The sequence below is a fragment of the Oncorhynchus keta genome, unplaced genomic scaffold (assembly GCF_023373465.1).
Source record: "Oncorhynchus keta strain PuntledgeMale-10-30-2019 unplaced genomic scaffold, Oket_V2 Un_contig_6499_pilon_pilon, whole genome shotgun sequence".
NCBI classification, from domain to species: domain Eukaryota; kingdom Metazoa; phylum Chordata; class Actinopteri; order Salmoniformes; family Salmonidae; genus Oncorhynchus; species Oncorhynchus keta.
The window spans coordinates 40001-60000 of NW_026288898.1; the positions used below are offsets into that span (position 1 = coordinate 40001).

Sequence of the window (20000 nt, forward strand, 5' to 3'; positions counted from 1 at the left end):
TCTACGGTAACGTCCCCTCTACGGTAACGTCCCTCTACCGGTAACGTCCCCTCTACCTTAACATCCCCTCTACCTTAACGTCCCCTCTACCTTAACGTCCCTCTACGGTAACGTCCCCTCTACCTTAACGTCCCTCTACGGTAACGTCCCCTCTACGTTAATGTTATTAACGTCTCTCTACCGGTAACGTCCCTCTACCGTTAACGTCCCCTCTACCTTAACGTCCCCTCTACGGTAATCCCCTCTACGGTAACGTCCCTCTACCTTAACGTCCCCTCTACGGTAACGTCCCTCTACGGTAATGTCCCTCTACCGTTAACGTCCCCTGTACCGTTAACGTCCCTCTACGTTAATGTTATTAACGTCCCCTCTACGGTAATGTCCCTCTACCGTTAACGCCCCTGTACCGTTTACGTCCCCTCTACGTTAATGTTATTAACGTCCCCTCTACGGTAACGTCCCCTCTACCTTAACGTCCCCTCTACGGTAACGTCCCTCTATGGTAATGTCCCTCTACCGTTAACGCCCCTGTACCGTTAACGTCCCCTCTACGTTAATGTTATTAATGTCCCCTCTACGGTAACGCCCCTCTACCTTAACGTCCCTCTACCGTTAACGTCCCTCTACCGTTAACGTCTCCTCTACCTAACGTCCCTCTACGGTAACGTCCCTCTACGGTAACGTCCCCTCTACCTTAACGTCCCCTCTACGGTAACGTCCCTCTACGGTAATGTCCCCTCTACGGTAACGTCCCCCTACCTTAACGTCCCCCTACCTTAACGTCCCCTCTACCTTAACGTCTCCTCTACCTTAACGTCCCCTCTACCTTAACGTCCCTCTACGGTAACGTCCCCTCTACCTTAACGTCCCCTCTACGGTAACGTCCCCTCTATCTTAACTTCCCCCTCTACGTTAATGTTATTAACGTCTCCTCTACCGGTAACGTCCCCTCTACCGTTAACGTCCCCTCTACCTTAACGCCCCTCTACCTTAACGTCCCCTCTACCTTAACGTCCCCTCTACGGTAATGTCCCCACTACGGTAACGTCCCCTCTACCTTAATGTCCCCTCTACCTTAACGTCCCCTCTACCTTAACGTCCCCTCTACGGTAATGTCCCCTCTACCGTTAACGCCCCTGTACCGTTAACGTCCCTCTACGTTAATGTTATTAACGTCCCCTCTACGGTAATGTCCCCTCTACGGTAACGTCCCCTCTACCTTAACGTCCCTCTACGGGAACGTCCCCTCTACGGTAACGTCCCTCTACGGTAACGTCCCTCTACGGTAACGTCCCCTCTACCTTAACGTCCCCTCTACCTTAACGTCCCCTCTACCTTAACGTCCCCTCTACGGTAACGTCCCCTCTACCTTAACGTCCCCTCTACCTTAACGTCCCCTCTACGGTAATGTCCCCTCTACGGTAACGTCCCCTCTACGGTAACGTCCCCTCTACCGTAACGTCCCCTCTACCTTAACGTCCCTCTACCTTAACGTCCCCTCTACCTTAACGTCCCTCTACGGTAACGTCCCCTCTACCTTAACGTCCCTCTACGGTTAACGTCCCCTCTACCTTAACGTCCCTCTACGGTAATGTCTCCTCTACGGTAACGTCCCCTCTACCTTAACGTCCCCTCTATGGTAACGTCCCCTCTACGGTAACGTCCCTCTACGGTAACGTCCCTCTACCGTTAACGTCCCCTCTACGGTAACGTCCCCTCTACCTTAACGTCCCTCTACGGTAACGTCCCCTCTACGGTAACGTCCCCTCTACGGTAACGTCCCCTCTACCTTAACGTCCCCTCTATGGTAACGTCCCCTCTATGGTAACGTCCCCTCTACGGTAACGCCCTCTACCGTTAACGTCCCTCTACGGTAACGTCCCCTCTACCTTAACGGCCCCTCTACGGTAACGGCCCCTCTACGTAACGACCCCTCTACGGTAACGGCCCCTCTACGGTAACGGCCCGTCTACGGTAACGACCCCTCTACGGTAACGCCCCTCTACGGTAACGGCCCCTCTACGGTAACGGCCCCTCTACGGTAACGGCCCCTCTACGGTAACGGCCCCTCTACGGTAACGGCCCCTCTACGGTAACGACCCCTCTACGGTAACGACCCCTCTACGGTAACGACCCCTCTACGGTAACGGCCCCTCTACGGTAACGGCCCCTCTACGGTAACGGCCCCTCTACGGTAACGGCCCCTCTACCGCTTTAAATGACAGTTTAAAAAAGAAGAAGAGTGTTCCAGACAAGAACCGGTTCCATCCACTAAATCCCATCTGATTCTGGCCCTGTTCTGAGCCAGTCCAATCCAACTCCAGGTCAACCCCCCCCCCCCAAGAGCAAACCAGCAAAAAGTTTGGACTATGTGACTATTTATCTGTACAGAACTTTCTGGAGTAAGTCTAGACCAGTACCTGACTTGAGTCTGACAGGAAGTGAGTCCCGGCTCCTCACATTTTCTACTACTTGAGTCCCGGCACCTCTTAATATGATCTTATCAAACAGTACAGGGACCCTAAATGAGCACCGGTGTTATATCAGTCTAAGTAAAACACTGTTCTAGATAAACACTGGTACCCATATCAAACACTGGTACCCATATCAAACACTGGTACCCATATCAAACACTGGTCTAGATAAACACTGGTACCCATATCAAACACTGGTACCCATATCAAACACTGGTCTATATAAACACTGGTACCCATATCAAACACTGGTACCCATATCAAACACTGGTACCCATATCAAACACTGGTACCCATATCAAACACTGGTACCCATATCAAACCCTGTTCTAGATAAACACTGGTACCCATATCAAACACTGGTACCCATATCAAACACTGGTCTATACAAACACTGGTACCCATATCAAACACTGGTCTATATAAACACTGGTACCCATATCAAACACTGGTACCCATATCAAACACTGGTACCCATATCAAACACTGGTCTATACAAACACTGGTACCCATATCAAACACTGGTCTATATAAACACTGGTACCCATATCAAAAACTGGTACCCATATCAAACACTGGTACCCATATCAAACCCTGTTCTAGATAAACACTGGTACCCATATCAAACACTGGTCTATATAAACACTGGTACCCATATCAAACACTGGTACCCATATCAAACACTGGTCTATATAAACACTGGTACCCATATCAAAAACTGGTACCCATATCAAACACTGGTACCCATATCAAACACTGGTACCCATATCAAACACTGGTACCCATATCAAACCCTGTTCTAGATAAACACTGGTACCCATATCAAACACTGGTACCCATATCAAACACTGGTCTATATAAACACTGGTACCCATATCAAACACTGGTACCCATATCAAACACTGGTCTAGATAAACACTGGTACCCATATCAAAAACTGGTACCCATATCAAACACTGGTACCCATATCAAACACTGGTACCCATATCAAACCCTGTTCTAGATAAACACTGGTACCCATATCAAACACTGGTACCCATATCAAACACTGGTACCCATATCAAACCCTGTTCTAGATAAACACTGGTACCCATATCAAACACTGGTACCCATATCAAACACTGGTACCCATATCAAACACTGGTCTATACAAACACTGGTACCCATATCAAACACTGGTCTATATAAACACTGGTACCCATATCAAACACTGGTACCCATATCAAACACTGGTACCCATATCAAACACTGGTACCCATATCAAACACTGGTACCCATATCAAACACTGGTACCCATATCAAACACTGGTACCCATATCAAACACTGTTCTAGATAAAACACTGGTACCCATATCAAACACTGGTACCCATATCAAACACTGGTACCCATATCAAACACTGGTACCCATATCAAACACTGGTCTATATAAACACTGGTACCCATATCAAACACTGGTACCCATATCAAACACTGGTACCCATATCAAACACTGGTCTAGATAAACACTGGTACCCATATCAAACACTGGTACCCATATCAAACACTGGTCTATATAAACACTGGTACCCATATCAAACACTGGTCTATATAAACACTGGTACCCATATCAAACACTGGTACCCATATCAAACACTGGTACCCATATCAAACACTGGTACCCATATCAAACACTGGTCTATATAAACACTGGTACCCATATCAAACACTGGTACCCATATCAAACACTGGTACCCATATCAAACACTGGTACCCATATCAAACACTGGTACCCATATCAAACACTGGTCTAGATAAACACTGGTACCCATATCAAACACTGGTCTAGATAAACACTGGTACCCATATCAAACACTGGTACCCATATCAAACACTGGTCTAGATAAACACTGGTACCCATATCAAACACTGGTCTAGATAAACACTGGTACCCATATCAAACACTGGTCTATATAAACACTGGTACCCATATCAAACACTGGTACCCATATCAAACACTGGTACCCATATCAAACACTGGTACCCATATCAAACACTGGTACCCATATCAAACACTGGTCTAGATAAACACTGGTACCCATATCAAACACTGGTCTAGATAAACACTGGTACCCATATCAAACACTGGTCTATATAAACACTGGTACCCATATCAAACACTGGTCTAGATAAACACTGGTACCCATATCAAACACTGGTCTAGATAAACACTGGTACCCATATCAAACACTGGTACCCATATCAAACACTGGTACCCATATCAAACACTGGTCTAGATAAACACTGGTACCCATATCAAACACTGGTACCCATATCAAACACTGGTACCCATATCAAACACTGGTACCCATATCAAACACTGGTACCCATATCAAACACTGGTACCCATATCAAACACTGGTCTATGTAAACACTGGTACCCATATCAAACACTGGTACCCATATCAAACACTGGTCTATATAAACACTGGTACCCATATCAAACACTGGTACCCATATCAAACACTGGTCTAGATAAACACTGGTACCCATATCAAACACTGTTCTAGATAAAAACTGGTACCCATATCAAACACTGGTACCCATATCAAACACTGGTCTAGATAAACACTGGTACCCATATCAAACACTGGTACCCATATCAAACACTGGTACCCATATCAAACACTGGTACCCATATCAAACACTGGTCTAGATAAACACTGGTACCCATATCAAACACTGGTACCCATATCAAACACTGTTCTAGATAAAACACTGGTACCCATATCAAACACTGGTCTATATAAACACTGGTACCCATATCAAACACTGGTCTAGATAAACACTGGTACCCATATCAAACACTGGTACCCATATCAAACACTGGTCTAGATAAACACTGGTACCCATATCAAACACTGGTACCCATATCAAACACTGGTACCCATATCAAACACTGGTACCCATATCAAACACTGGTCTAGATAAACACTGGTACCCATATCAAACACTGGTACCCATATCAAACACTGGTCTATATAAACACTGGTACCCATATCAAACACTGGTACCCATATCAAACACTGGTACCCATATCAAACACTGGTCTAGATAAACACTGGTACCCATATCAAACACTGGTACCCATATCAAACACTGGTACCCATATCAAACACTGGTCTATATAAACACTGGTACCCATATCAAAAACTGGTCTATATAAACACTGGTACCCATATCAAACACTGGTACCCATATCAAACACTGGTACCCATATCAAACACTGGTCTATATAAACACTGGTACCCATATCAAACACTGGTACCCATATCAAACACTGGTACCCATATCAAACACTGGTCTATATAAACACTGGTACCCATATCAAACACTGGTACCCATATCAAACACTGTTCTAGATAAAACCCTGGTACCCATATCAAACACTGGTACCCATATCAAACACTGGTACCCATATCAAACACTGTTCTAGATAAAACACTGGTACCCATATCAAACACTGGTACCCATATCAAACACTGATACCCATATCAAACACTGGTACCCATATCGAACACTGGTACCCATATCAAACACTGGTATCGATAAACACTGGTACCCATATCAAACACTGGTACCCATATCAAACACTGGTACCCATATCAAACACTGGTCTATATAAACACTGGTACCCATATCAAACACTGGTACCCATATCAAACACTGGTACCCATATCAAACACTGGTCTATATAAACACTGGTACCCATATCAAACACTGGTACCCATATCAAACACTGGTACCCATATCAAACACTGGTCTATATAAACACTGGTCTCGATAAACACTGGTACCCATATCAAACACTGGTACCCATATCAAACACTGGTCTAGATAAACACTGGTACCCATATCAAACACTGGTACCCATATCAAACACTGGTACCCATATCAAACACTGGTACCCATATCAAACACTGGTACCCATATCAAACACTGGTACCCATATCAAACACTGGTACCCATATCAAACACTGGTACCCATATCAAACACTGGTACCTATATAAACACTGGTCTCGATAAACACTGGTACCCATATCAAACACTGGTACCCATATCAAACACTGGTACCCATATATCAAACACTGGTACCCATATCAAACACTGGTACCCATATCAAACACTGGTACCCATATCAAACACTGGTACCCATATCAAACACTGGTACCCATATCAAACACTGGTACCCATATCAAACACTGGTCTATATAAACACTGGTCTCGTACTCATATAAACACTGGTACCCATATCAAACACTGGTACCCATATCAAACACTGGTACCCATATCAAACACTGGGTACCATATCAAACACTGGTACCCATATCAAACACTGGTACCCATATCAAACACTGGGTCCTATATCAAACACTGGTATCAAACACTGGTACCCCAAACACTGGTATCAAACACTGGTCTAGATAAACACTGGTACCCATATCAAACACTGGTACCCATATCAAACACTGGTACTCATATCAAACACTGGTACCCATATCAAACACTGGTCTATATAAACACTGGGTACCACTATCAAACACTGGTACCCATATCAAACACTGGTACCCATATCAAACACTGGTACCCATATCAAACACTGGTACCCATATCAAACACTGGTACCCATATCAAACACTGGTACCCATATCAAACACTGGTACCCATATCAAACACTGGTCTATATAAACACTGGTCTCGATAAACACTGGTACACCATATCAAACACTGGTACCCATATCAAACACTGGTACTATATAAACCATATCAAACACTGGTACCCATATCAAACACTGGTACCCATATCAAACACTGGTACCCATATCAAACACTGGTACCCATATCAAACACTGGTACCCATATCAAACACTGGTCTATATAAACACTGGTCTCGATAAACACTGGTACCCATATCAAACACTGGTACCCATATCAAACACTGGTCTAGATAAACACTGGTACCCATATCAAACACTGGTACCCATATCAAACACTGGTACCCATATCAAACACTGGTACCCATATCAAACACTGGTACCCATATCAAACACTGGTACCCATATCAAACACTGGTACCCATATCAAACACTGGTACCCATATCAAACACTGGTACCCATATCAAACACTGGTCTATATAAACACTGGTCTCGATAAACACTGGTACCCATATCAAACACTGGTACCCATATCAAACACTGGTACCCATATCAAACACTGGTACCCATATCAAACACTGGTACCCATATCAAACACTGGTACCCATATCAAACACTGGTACCCATATCAAACACTGGTCTATATAAACACTGGTACCCATATCAAACACTGGTCTAGATAAACACTGGTACCCATATCAAACACTGGTACCCATATCAAACACTGGTACCCATATCAAACACTGGTACCCATATCAAACACTGGTCTATATAAACACTGGTACCACTATCAAACACTGGTACCCATATCAAACACTGGTACCCATATCAAACACTGGTACCCATATCAAACACTGGTACCCATATCAAACACTGGTACCCATATCAAACACTGGTACCCATATCAAACACTGGTCTATATAAACACTGGTCTCGATAAACACTGGTACCCATATCAAACACTGGTACCCATATCAAACACGGGTACCCATATCAAACACTGGTACCCATATCAAACACTGGTACCCATATCAAACACTGGTACCCATATCAAACACTGGTACCCATATCAAACACTGGTCTATATAAACACTGGTCTCGATAAACACTGGTACCCATATCAAACACTGGTACCCATATCAAACACTGGTACCCATATCAAACACTGGTCTATATAAACACTGGTCTCGATAAACACTGGTACCCATATCAAACACTGGTACCCATATCAAACACTGGTACCCATATCAAACACTGGTACCCATATCAAACACTGGTACCCATATCAAACACTGGTACCCATATCAAACACTGGTCTATATAAACACTGGTCTCGATAAACACTGGTACCCATATCAAACACTGGTACCCATATCAAACACTGGTACCCATATCAAACACTGGTACCCATATCAAACACTGGTCTATATAAACACTGGTACCCATATCAAACACTGGTCTAGATAAACACTGGTACCCATATCAAACACTGGTCTATATAAACACTGGTACCCATATCAAACACTGGTCTATATAAACACTGGTACCCATATCAAACACTGGTCTAGATAAACACTGGTACCCATATCAAACACTGGTACCCATATCAAACACTGGTCTATATAAACACTGGTACCCATATCAAACACTGGTACCCATATCAAACACTGGTACCCATATCAAACACTGGTCTATATAAACACTGGTACCCATATCAAACACTGGTACCCATATCAAACACTGGTACCCATATCAAACACTGGTCTATATAAACACTGGTACCCATATCAAACACTGGTACCCATATCAAACACTGGTACCCATATCAAACACTGGTACCCATATCAAACACTGGTCTCGATAAACACTGGTACCCATATCAAACACTGGTCTCGATAAACACTGGTACCCATATCAAACACTGGTCTCGATAAACACTGGTACCCATATCAAACACTGGTCTATATAAACACTGGTACCCATATCAAACACTGGTACCCATATCAAACACTGGTCTATATAAACACTGGTACCCATATCAAACACTGGTACCCATATCAAACACTGGTACCCATATCAAACACTGGTCTCGATAAACACTGGTTCCCATATCAAACACTGGTTCCCATATCAAACACTGGTCTCGATAAACACTGGTACCCATATCAAACACTGGTCTCGATAAACACTGGTACCCATATCAAACACTGGTACCCATATCAAACACTGGTACCCATATCAAACACTGGTCTCGATAAACACTGGTACCCATATCAAACACTGGTCTCGATAAACACTGGTTCCCATATCAAACACTGGTTCCCATATCAAACACTGGTCTCGATAAACACTGGTACCCATATCAAACACTGGTCTCGATAAACACTGGTACCCATATCAAACACTGGTCTATATAAACACTGGTACCCATATCAAACACTGGTACCCATATCAAACACTAAACACTGCTACCCATATCAAACACTGGTACCCATATCAAACACTGGTACCCATATCAAACACTGGTCTATATAAACACTGGTTCCCATATCAAACACTGGTACCCATATCAAACACTGGTACCCATATCAAACACTGGTACCCATATCAAACACTGGTACCCATATCAAACACTGGTTCCCATATCAAACACTGGTACCCATATCAAACACTGGTACCCATATCAAACACTGGTTCCCATATCAAACACTGGTACCCATATCAAACACTGGTCTCGATAAACACTGGTACCCATATCAAACACTGGTCTATATAAACACTGGTACCCATATCAAACACTGGTACCCATATCAAACACTGGTACCCATATCAAACACTGGTACCCATATCAAACACTGGTCTCGATAAACACTGGTACCCATATCAAACACTGGTACCCATATCAAACACTGGTACCCATATCAAACACTGGTACCCATATCAAACACTGGTACCCATATCAAACACTGGTTCCCATATCAAACACTGGTTCCCATATCAAACACTGGTCTATATAAACACTGGTACCCATATCAAACACTGGTACCCATATCAAACACTGGTACCCATATCAAACACTGGTCTATATAAACACTGGTACCCATATAAACACTGGTCTCGATAAACACTGGTACCCATATCAAACACTGGTACCCATATCAAACACTAAACACTGCTACCCATATCAAACACTGGTACCCATATCAAACACTGGTACCCATATCAAACACTGGTCTATATAAACACTGGTTCCCATATCAAACACTGGTACCCATATCAAACACTGGTACCCATATCAAACACTGGTACCCATATCAAACACTGGTACCCATATCAAACACTGGTACCCATATCAAACACTGGTACCCATATCAAACACTGGTACCCATATCAAACACTGGTACCCATATCAAACACTGGTACCCATATCAAACACTGGTACCCATATCAAACACTGGTACCCATATCAAACACTGGTACCCATATCAAACACTGTTCTATATAAACACTGGTACCCATATCAAACACTGGTACCCATATCAAACACTGGTCTATATAAACACTGGTACCCATATCAAACACTGGTACCCATATCAAACACTGGTCTCGATAAACACTGGTACCCATATCAAACACTAAACACTGGTACCCATATCAAACACTGGTACCCATATCAAACACTGGTACCCATATCAAACACTGGTACCCATATCAAACACTGGTACCCATATCAAACACTGGTCTATATAAACACTGGTACCCATATCAAACACTGGTACCCATATCAAACACTGGTACCCATATCAAACACTGGTCTATATAAACACTGGTACCCATATCAAACACTGGTACCCATATCAAACACTGGTCTCGATAAACACTGGTACCCATATCAAACACTAAACACTGGTACCCATATCAAACACTGGTCTATATAAACACTGGTACCCATATCAAACACTGGTACCCATATCAAACACTGGTACCCATATCAAACACTGGTACCCATATCAAACACTGGTCTATATAAACACTGGTACCCATATCAAACACTGGTCTATATAAACACTGGTACCCATATCAAACACTGGTACCCATATCAAACACTGGTCTATATAAACACTGGTACCCATATCAAACACTGGTACCCATATCAAACACTGGTACCCATATCAAACACTGGTCTATATAAACACTGGTACCCATATCAAACACTGGTACCCATATCAAACACTGGTACCCATATCAAACACTGGTCTATATAAACACTGGTACCCATATCAAACACTGGTTCCCATATCAAACACTGGTACCCATATCAAACACTGGTACCCATATCAAACACTGGTACCCATATCAAACACTGGTACCCATATCAAACACTGGTCTATATAAACACTGGTTCCCATATCAAACACTGGTACCCATATCAAACACTGGTACCCATATCAAACACTGGTACCCATATCAAACACTGGTACCCATATCAAACACTGGTACCCATATCAAACACTGGTCTATATAAACACTGGTACCCATATCAAACACTGGTACCCATATCAAACACTGGTACCCATATCAAACACTGGTACCCATATCAAACACTGGTACCCATATCAAACACTGGTACCCATATCAAACACTGGTCTATATAAACACTGGTACCCATATCAAACACTGGTACCCATATCAAACACTGGTACCCATATCAAACACTGGTACCCATATCAAACACTGGTACCCATATCAAACACTGGTCTATATAAACACTGGTACCCATATCAAACACTGGTACCCATATCAAACACTGGTACCCATATCAAACACTGGTCTATATAAACACTGGTACCCATATCAAACACTGGTCTATACTCAATGCTGTGTGTGTTAGTAACCACTTTAGGTCCCAGGCCCCTAACCCCCAGGCCCCTAACCCCCAGGCCGCTAACCCCCAGGCCCCTAACCCCCAGGCCCCTAACCCCCATGTCCTGACCCCCAAGGTCCTGACCCCCAAGCTCCTAACACCCAAAGGCAGACTGACTCACCGCTCAGCTCAGTGTTTGCGATGCGCAAAGAGGAACTCTCAGACTGCAGACTACGGTTCTTCTCCAACAATAACACTTCGGGGTTTAGACATGACCTGGGTTTAGACATGAGAGAGAGAGAGAGAGAGAGAGAGAGAGAGAGAGAGAGAGAGAGAGAGAGAGAGAGAGAGAGAGAGAGAGAGAGACAGAGAGAGAGAGAGAGAGAGAGAGAGAGAGAGAGAGAGAGAGAGAGAGAGAGACAGAGAGAGGGAGAGAGACAGAGAGAGGGGAGAGAGAGAGAGAGAGAGAGAGAGAGAGAGAGAGAGAGAGACAGAGAGAGAGAGAGAGAGAGAGAGACAGAGAGAGAGAGACAGAGAGGGAGAGACAGAGAGAGAGAGACAGAGAGAGAGAGAGAAGGAAGGTGGATGGGGAGGAGAGAAAGAGAGATGGGGGAGGAGAGAGAGAGAGAAGCATGAGAGAGGTAGAGCAGGAGGGAAGGTGGGGGATGAGAGAGAGGGGGGTTGTGAGATAAAGGAGAACAGTTATACACATCAGCAGTATTTCCAGAAGTCTGTCTGTCTTTATGCAGAGGAAGAGGAGGGGTTTTCCCTGTACCTGCACTGAGCTGTCTGATGGGCCAAACTCCATAGACTTGAGGATGCTGTGGAGCGAGAGACAGAGAGACAGAGCGAGACAGAGAGACAGAGAGAGTGAGAGACAGAGAGCGAGAGAGACACAGAGAGAGAGACACAGAGAGAGAGACACAGAGAGAGACACAGAGAGAGACACAGAGAGACAGAGACAGAGACAGAGAGAGAGAGAGAGAGAGAGAGAGAGAGAGAGAGAGAGAGAGAGAGAGAGAGAGAGAGAGAGAGAGAGAAAGTTACAGGAAGAAGTTACGAGTTACAGGACAAAATAAAAACCCTCCAACCCAAAAAGGCCTGTGGTGTTGATGGTATCCTTAATGAAATGATCAAATATACAGACAACAAATTCCATTTGGCTTTACTAAAACTCTTTAACATCATCCTTAGCCCTGGCATCTTACCCAATATTTGGAACCAAGGACTGATCACCCCAATCCACAAAAGTGGAGACAAATCTGCCCTCAATAACTACCGTGGAATATGTCAACAGTAAAATGGGAAAATCCTCTGCATTAACAGCAGACTCGTACATTTCCTCAATGAAAACAATGTACTGAGCAAATGTCAAATTGGATTTTTACCAAATTACCGTACAACAGACCATGTATTCACCCTGCTCACCCTAATTGACAATCAAACAAAACAAAACAAAGGCAAAGTCTTCTCATGCTTTGTTGATTTCAAAAATGCCTTCGACTCAATTTGGTATGAGGGTCTGCTATACAAATGGATGGAAAGTGGTGTTGGGGGTAAAACATACGACATTATAAAATCCATGTACACAAACACAAACAACAAGTGTGCGGTTAAAAATGGCAAAAAACACATTTCTTCACACAGGGTCGTGGGGTTAGACAGGGATGCAGCTTAAGCCCCACCCTCTTCAACATATATATCAACGAACTGGCGCGGGCACTAGAAAAGCCTGCAGCACCCGGCCTCACCCTACTAGAATCCGAAGTCAAATGTCTACTGTTTGCTGATGATCTGGTGCTTTTGTCCCCAACCAAGGAGGGCCTACAGCAGCACCTAGATCTTCTGCACAGATTCTGTCAGACTTGGGCCCTGACAGTAAATCTCAGTAAGACCAATATAATAGTGTTCCAAAACAGGTCCAGTTGCCAGGACCACAAATTCAAATTCCATCTAGACACTGTTGCCCTAGAGCACACAAAAAACTATACATACCTTGGCCTAAACATCAGCGCCACAGGTAACTTCCACAAAGCTGTGAACGATCTGAGAGACAAGGCAAGAAGGGCCTTCTACGCCATCAGAAGGAACATACATTTCCAGAAGGAACATACATTTTTAGGATCTGGCTAAAAATACTTGAATCAGTCATAGAGCCCATTGCCCTTTACGGTTGTGAGGTCTGGGGTCCGCTCACCAACCAAGACTTTGCAAAATGGGACAAACACCAAATTGAGTCTCTGCATACAGAATTCTGCAAAAATTTCCTCCGTGTACAATGTAGAACACCAAATAATGCATGCAGAGCAGAATTAGGCCGATACCCACTAATTATCAAACTCAAGAAAAGAGCTGCTAAATTCTACAACCACCTAAAAGGAAGTGATTCCCAAACCTTCCATAACAAAGCCATCACCTACAGAGAGATGAACCTGGAGAAGAGTCCCCTAAGCAAGCTGGTCCTGGGGCTCTGTTCACAAACACAAACAGACCCCACAGAGCCCCAGGACAGCAGCACAATTAGACCCAACCAAATCATGAGAAAACAAAAAGATAATTACTTGACACATTGGAAATAATTAACAAAAAACATAGCAAACTAGAATGCTATTTGGCCCTAAACAGAGAGTACACAGTGGCAGAATACCTGACCACTGTGGCTGACCCAAACTTAAGGAAAGCTTTGACTATGTACAGACTCAGTGAGCATAGCCTTGCTATTGAGAAAGGCCGCCGCCGTAGACAGACCTGGCTCTCAAGAGAAGACAGGCTATGTGCTCACTGCCCACAAAATGAGGTGGAAACTGAGCTGCACTTCCTAACCTCCTGTCCAACGTATGACCATATTAGAGAGACATATTTCCCTCAGATTACACAGATCCACAAAGAATTCGAAAACAAATCCAATTTTGATAAACTCCCATATCTACTGGGTGAAATACCACAGTGTGACATCACAGCAGCAAGATTTGTGACCTGTTGCCACAAGAAAAGGACAACCAGTGAAGAACAAACACCATTCTTTATACAACCCATATTTATGTTTATTTAATTTTCCTTTTGTACTGTAACTAGTTGTACATCATTACAACACTGTATATAGTCATAATATGACATTTGTAGTGTCATTATTGTTTTGAAACTTCTGTATGTGTTATGTTTACTGTTAATTTTTATTGTTTATTTCACTTTTGTATATTATCTACCTCACTTGCTTTGGCAATGTTAACACATGTTTCTCATGTCAATAAAGCCCCTTGAATTGAATTGAGAGGTAGAGAGAGAGAGAGAGGTAGAGAGAGAGAGCGAGAGCGAGAGCGAGAGCGAGAGCGAGAGAGAGAGAGAGAGAGAGAGAGAGAGAGACAGGACAATAACCTAGAACACATCTACACTGGGAGATGAATTCACCTTTCAGCAGGACAATAACATAGAACACATCTACACTGGGAGATGAGTTCACCTTTCAGCAGGACAATAACCTAGAACACATCTACACTGGGAGATGAATTCACCTTTCAGCAGGACAATAACCTAGAACACATCTACACTGGGAGATGAATTCACCTTTCAGCAGGACAATAACCTAGAACACATCTACACTGGGAGATGAATTCACCTTTCAGCAGGACAATAACCTAGAACACATCTACACTGGGAGATGAATTCACCTTTCAGCAGGACAATAACCTAGAACACATCTACACTGGGAGATGAATTCACCTTTCAGCAGGACAATAACCTAGAACACATCTACACTGGGAGATGAATTCACCTTTCAGCAGGACAATAACCTAGAACACATCTACACTGGGAGATGAATTCACCTTTCAGCAGGACAATAACCTAGAACACATCTACACTGGGAGATGAATTCACCTTTCAGCAGGACAATAACCTAGAACACATCTACACTGGGAGATGAATTCACCTTTCAGCAGGACAATAACCTAGAACACATCTACACTGGGAGATGAATTCACCTTTCAGCAGGACAATAACCTAGAACACATCTACACTGGGAGATGAATTCACCTTTCAGCAGGACAATAACCTAGAACACATCTACACTGGGAGATGAATTCACCTTTCAGCAGGACAATAACCTAGAACACATCTACACTGGGAGATGAATTCACCTTTCAGCAGGACAATAACCTAGAACACATCTACACTGGGAGATGAATTCACCTTTCAGCAGGACAATAACCTAGAACACATCTACACTGGGAGATGAATTCACCTTTCAGCAGGACAATAACCTAGAACACATCTACACTGGGAGATGAATTCACCTTTCAGCAGGACAATAACTAGAACACATCTACACTGGGAGATGAATTCACCTTTCAGCAGGACAATAACCTACAACACATCTACACTGGGAGATGAAGTCACCTTTCAGCAGGACAATAACCTTAAAACACATCTACACTGGGAGATGAATTCACCTTTCAGCAGGACAATAACCTAGAACACATCTACACTGGGAGATGAATTCACCTTTCAGCAGGACAATAACCTAGAACACATCTACACTGGGAGATGAATTCACCTTTCAGCAGGACAATAACCTAGAACACATCTACACTGGAGTTGCTTACCAAGAAGACAGTGAATGTTCCTGAGTGGCAGAGTTACAGATTTGACTTAAATCTACTTGAAAATCTATGGCAAGACTTGACAATGATTTGTCTAGTAATGATCAACAGTTTTGTTAAAAATTCTAATAACATGTTTTCACTTCATCATCACGGAGTATTGTGTCTAGATCAGGGAGGAAAGAAAATCGAATCAATTTAGAATTCAAGCTGTTAGAACAAAATGTGGAATAAGTCAATAATAATAATAATAATTCAAGGGGTATGAATACTTTCTGGCACTGTAAATTATTATGTACAACGACGGCCGACACCGGGCCAGACCCTAACCCGGACGACGCTGGGCTAATAATGCACCGCCCTATGAGACTCCCAATCACGACCGGTTGTGATTCCGCCTGGATTCGAACCAGGGTGTCTGTAGTGACGCCTCTAGCAGTGAGAGGCAGCGTGTCGGCCCGCTGTGCCACTCGGAAGTCATGAGAGGGGTATACCACAAAGCAGGTTCAATGAGTTAGCCAGTTACTGAAACTTTGATAAGCAACCAGAAATGACTATTGATACTATTGAGTACTGTTGAGTACTATTGAGTACTATTGAGTACTATTGATACTATTGATACTATTGAGTACGGTTGAGTACTATTGAGTACTATTGAGTACTATTGATACTATTGAGTACGGTTGAGTACTATTGAGTACTATTGAGTACTGTTGAGTACTATTGATACTATTGAGTACTGTTGAGTACTATTGAGTACTATTGAGTACTATTGATACTATTGAGTACTGTTGAGTACTATTGAGTACTATTGATACTATTGAGTACTATTGATACTATTGAGTACTGTTGAGTACTATTGAGTACTGTTGAGTACTATTGAGTACTATTGAGTACTATTGATACTATTGAGTACTATTGATACTATTGAGTACTATTGATACTATTGAGTACTGTTGAGTACTATTGATACTATTGAGTACTGTTGAGTACTATTGAGTACTATTGAGTACTGTTGAGTACTATTGAGTACTATTGAGTACTATTGATACTATTGAGTACTGTTGAGTACTATTGAGTACTATTGATACTATTGAGTACTATTGAGTACTGTTGAGTACTATTGATACTATTGAGTACTGTTGAGTACTATTGAGTACTATTGATACTATTGAGTACTGTTGAGTACTATTGAGTACTATTGAGTACTATTGATACTATTGAGTACTGTTGAGTACTATTGAGTACTATTGATACGATTGAGTACTATTGATACTATTGAGTACTGTTGAGTACTATTGAGTACTATTGAGTACTATTGAGTACTATTGATACTATTGAGCACGATTGATACTATTGAGTACTGTTGAGTCTATTGAGTACTATTGAGTACTTTTTGTGGTTGTGGAGTCCATTTGACCATGTCAAGAGTATCTTTCTAAAATAATAATAATAGCTCAAGTGATTTCTGATTATCTACCTGGCTAACTCATTGATCGTGTTTTGTAGTAATCCCTTTTGGTTGATTATCTGCATTGACGTCTGCAAATAAAGGATCAATAAAAACACACACACACACACACACACACACACACACACACACACACACACACACACACACACACACACACACACACACACACACACACACACACACACACACACACACACACACACACACAGTATTGAGTTATAGATCAGAGGCCAAGAGGACCTGCTTCCCTTCAAAACATTAGAGAACCGCAGAAACACACACACATATTCACCTCAGCTCTTTCTTCACCTCCTCATAGTCAGCCTGTTCCTGCAGCTTTCCCTCCAGCTGCTATACATATGAGAGAGAGAGAAAGAGAGCGAGAGAGAGACAGAGAGACACAGAGAAAGAGAGACAGAGAAAGAGACAGAGAGAGAGACAGAGAGATACAGAGAGAGAGAGAGAGACAGAGAGAGAGACAGAGACAGGATATGGGTGGAGAGAGAGGGAGGACCGAATAGTGGAGTGAGGGGATGAGAGCAGAGAGAGGGAGGGCAGGAGAGGGGATGAGAGCAGAGAGAGGGAGGGCAGGAGAGGGGATGAGAGCAGAGAGAGGGAGGGCAGGAGAGGGGATGAGAGCAGAGAGAGGGAGGGGATGAGAGCAGAGAGAGGGAGGGAGGGGAGGAGAGCAGAGAGGGCAGGAGAGGGGATGAGAGCAGAGAGGGAGGGGAGGAGAGGGGATGAGAGCAGAGAGAGGGAGGGGAGGAGAGGGGATGAGAGCAGAGAGAGGGAGGGGAGGAGAGGGGATGAGAGCAGAGAGAGGGAGGGGAGGAGAGGGGATGAGAGCAGAGAGAGGGAGGGGAGGAGAGGGGATGAGAGCAGAGAGAGGGAGGGGAGGAGAGGGGATGAGAGCAGAGAGAGGGAGGGGAGGAGAGGGGATGAGAGCAGAGAGAGGGAGGGGAGGAGATTAAATGAATGAGAGTATAATGACAATCAACTTTTACATACACGTGTGAGGTTGTGAGCAGGTGTGTGAGCAGGTGTGTGTGTGTGTGTGTGTGTGTGTGTGTGTGTGTGTGTGTGTGTGTGTGTGTGTGTGTGTGTGTGTGTGTGTGTGTGTATATAGCCTACCTTGAGGCTGGCCGTCTTGGTGCTGAGCTGTAGTTGCAGCTGTGTGATCTGTGTGCTGGAACTCTCTCTGAGTTCAGACAGGCTGGCCTGCAGTCTCTGAACATCTTCCACCAGCTGAACCATCTCCCTGTCCTTGGCCCCCAGCTCTGCCTCCAGACTGGAGCGGGACAGGGCCTCCACCGCCTGGTCCTATTGGTCAACACATACATCAATCTACCAATCAGAACAGCCTGGTCCTATAGGTCAACACATACATCAATCTACCAATCAGAACAGCCTGGTCCTATAGGTCAACACATACATCAATCTACCAATCAGAACAGTCTGGTCCTATAGATCAACACATACATCAATCTACCAATCAGAACAGCCTGGTCCTATAGGTCAACACATACATCAATCTACCAATCAGAACAGCCTGGTCCTATTGGTCAACACATACATCAATCTACCAATCAGAACAGTCTGGTCCTATAGGTCAACACATACATCAATCTACCAATCAGAACAGCCTGGTCCTATAGATCAACACATACATCAATCTACCAAACAGAACAGCCTGGTCCTATTGGTCAACACATACATCAATCTACCAATCAGAACAGCCTGGTCCTATAGGTCATCACATACATCAATCTACCAATCACAACAGCCTGGTCCTATTGGTCAACACATACATCAATCTACCAATCAGAACAGCCTGGTCCTATTGGTCAACACATACATCAATCTACCAATCAGAACAGCCTGGTCCTATTGGTCAAC

At 43.5% G+C, this 20000-nt stretch overlaps 1 pseudogene; it reads right to left on the minus strand.

Moving 5' to 3' along the window:
* Window positions 1–20000, minus strand: part of LOC118379813 (homeobox protein cut-like 1) — a 67770-nt pseudogene that overhangs the window by 26053 nt on the left and 21717 nt on the right.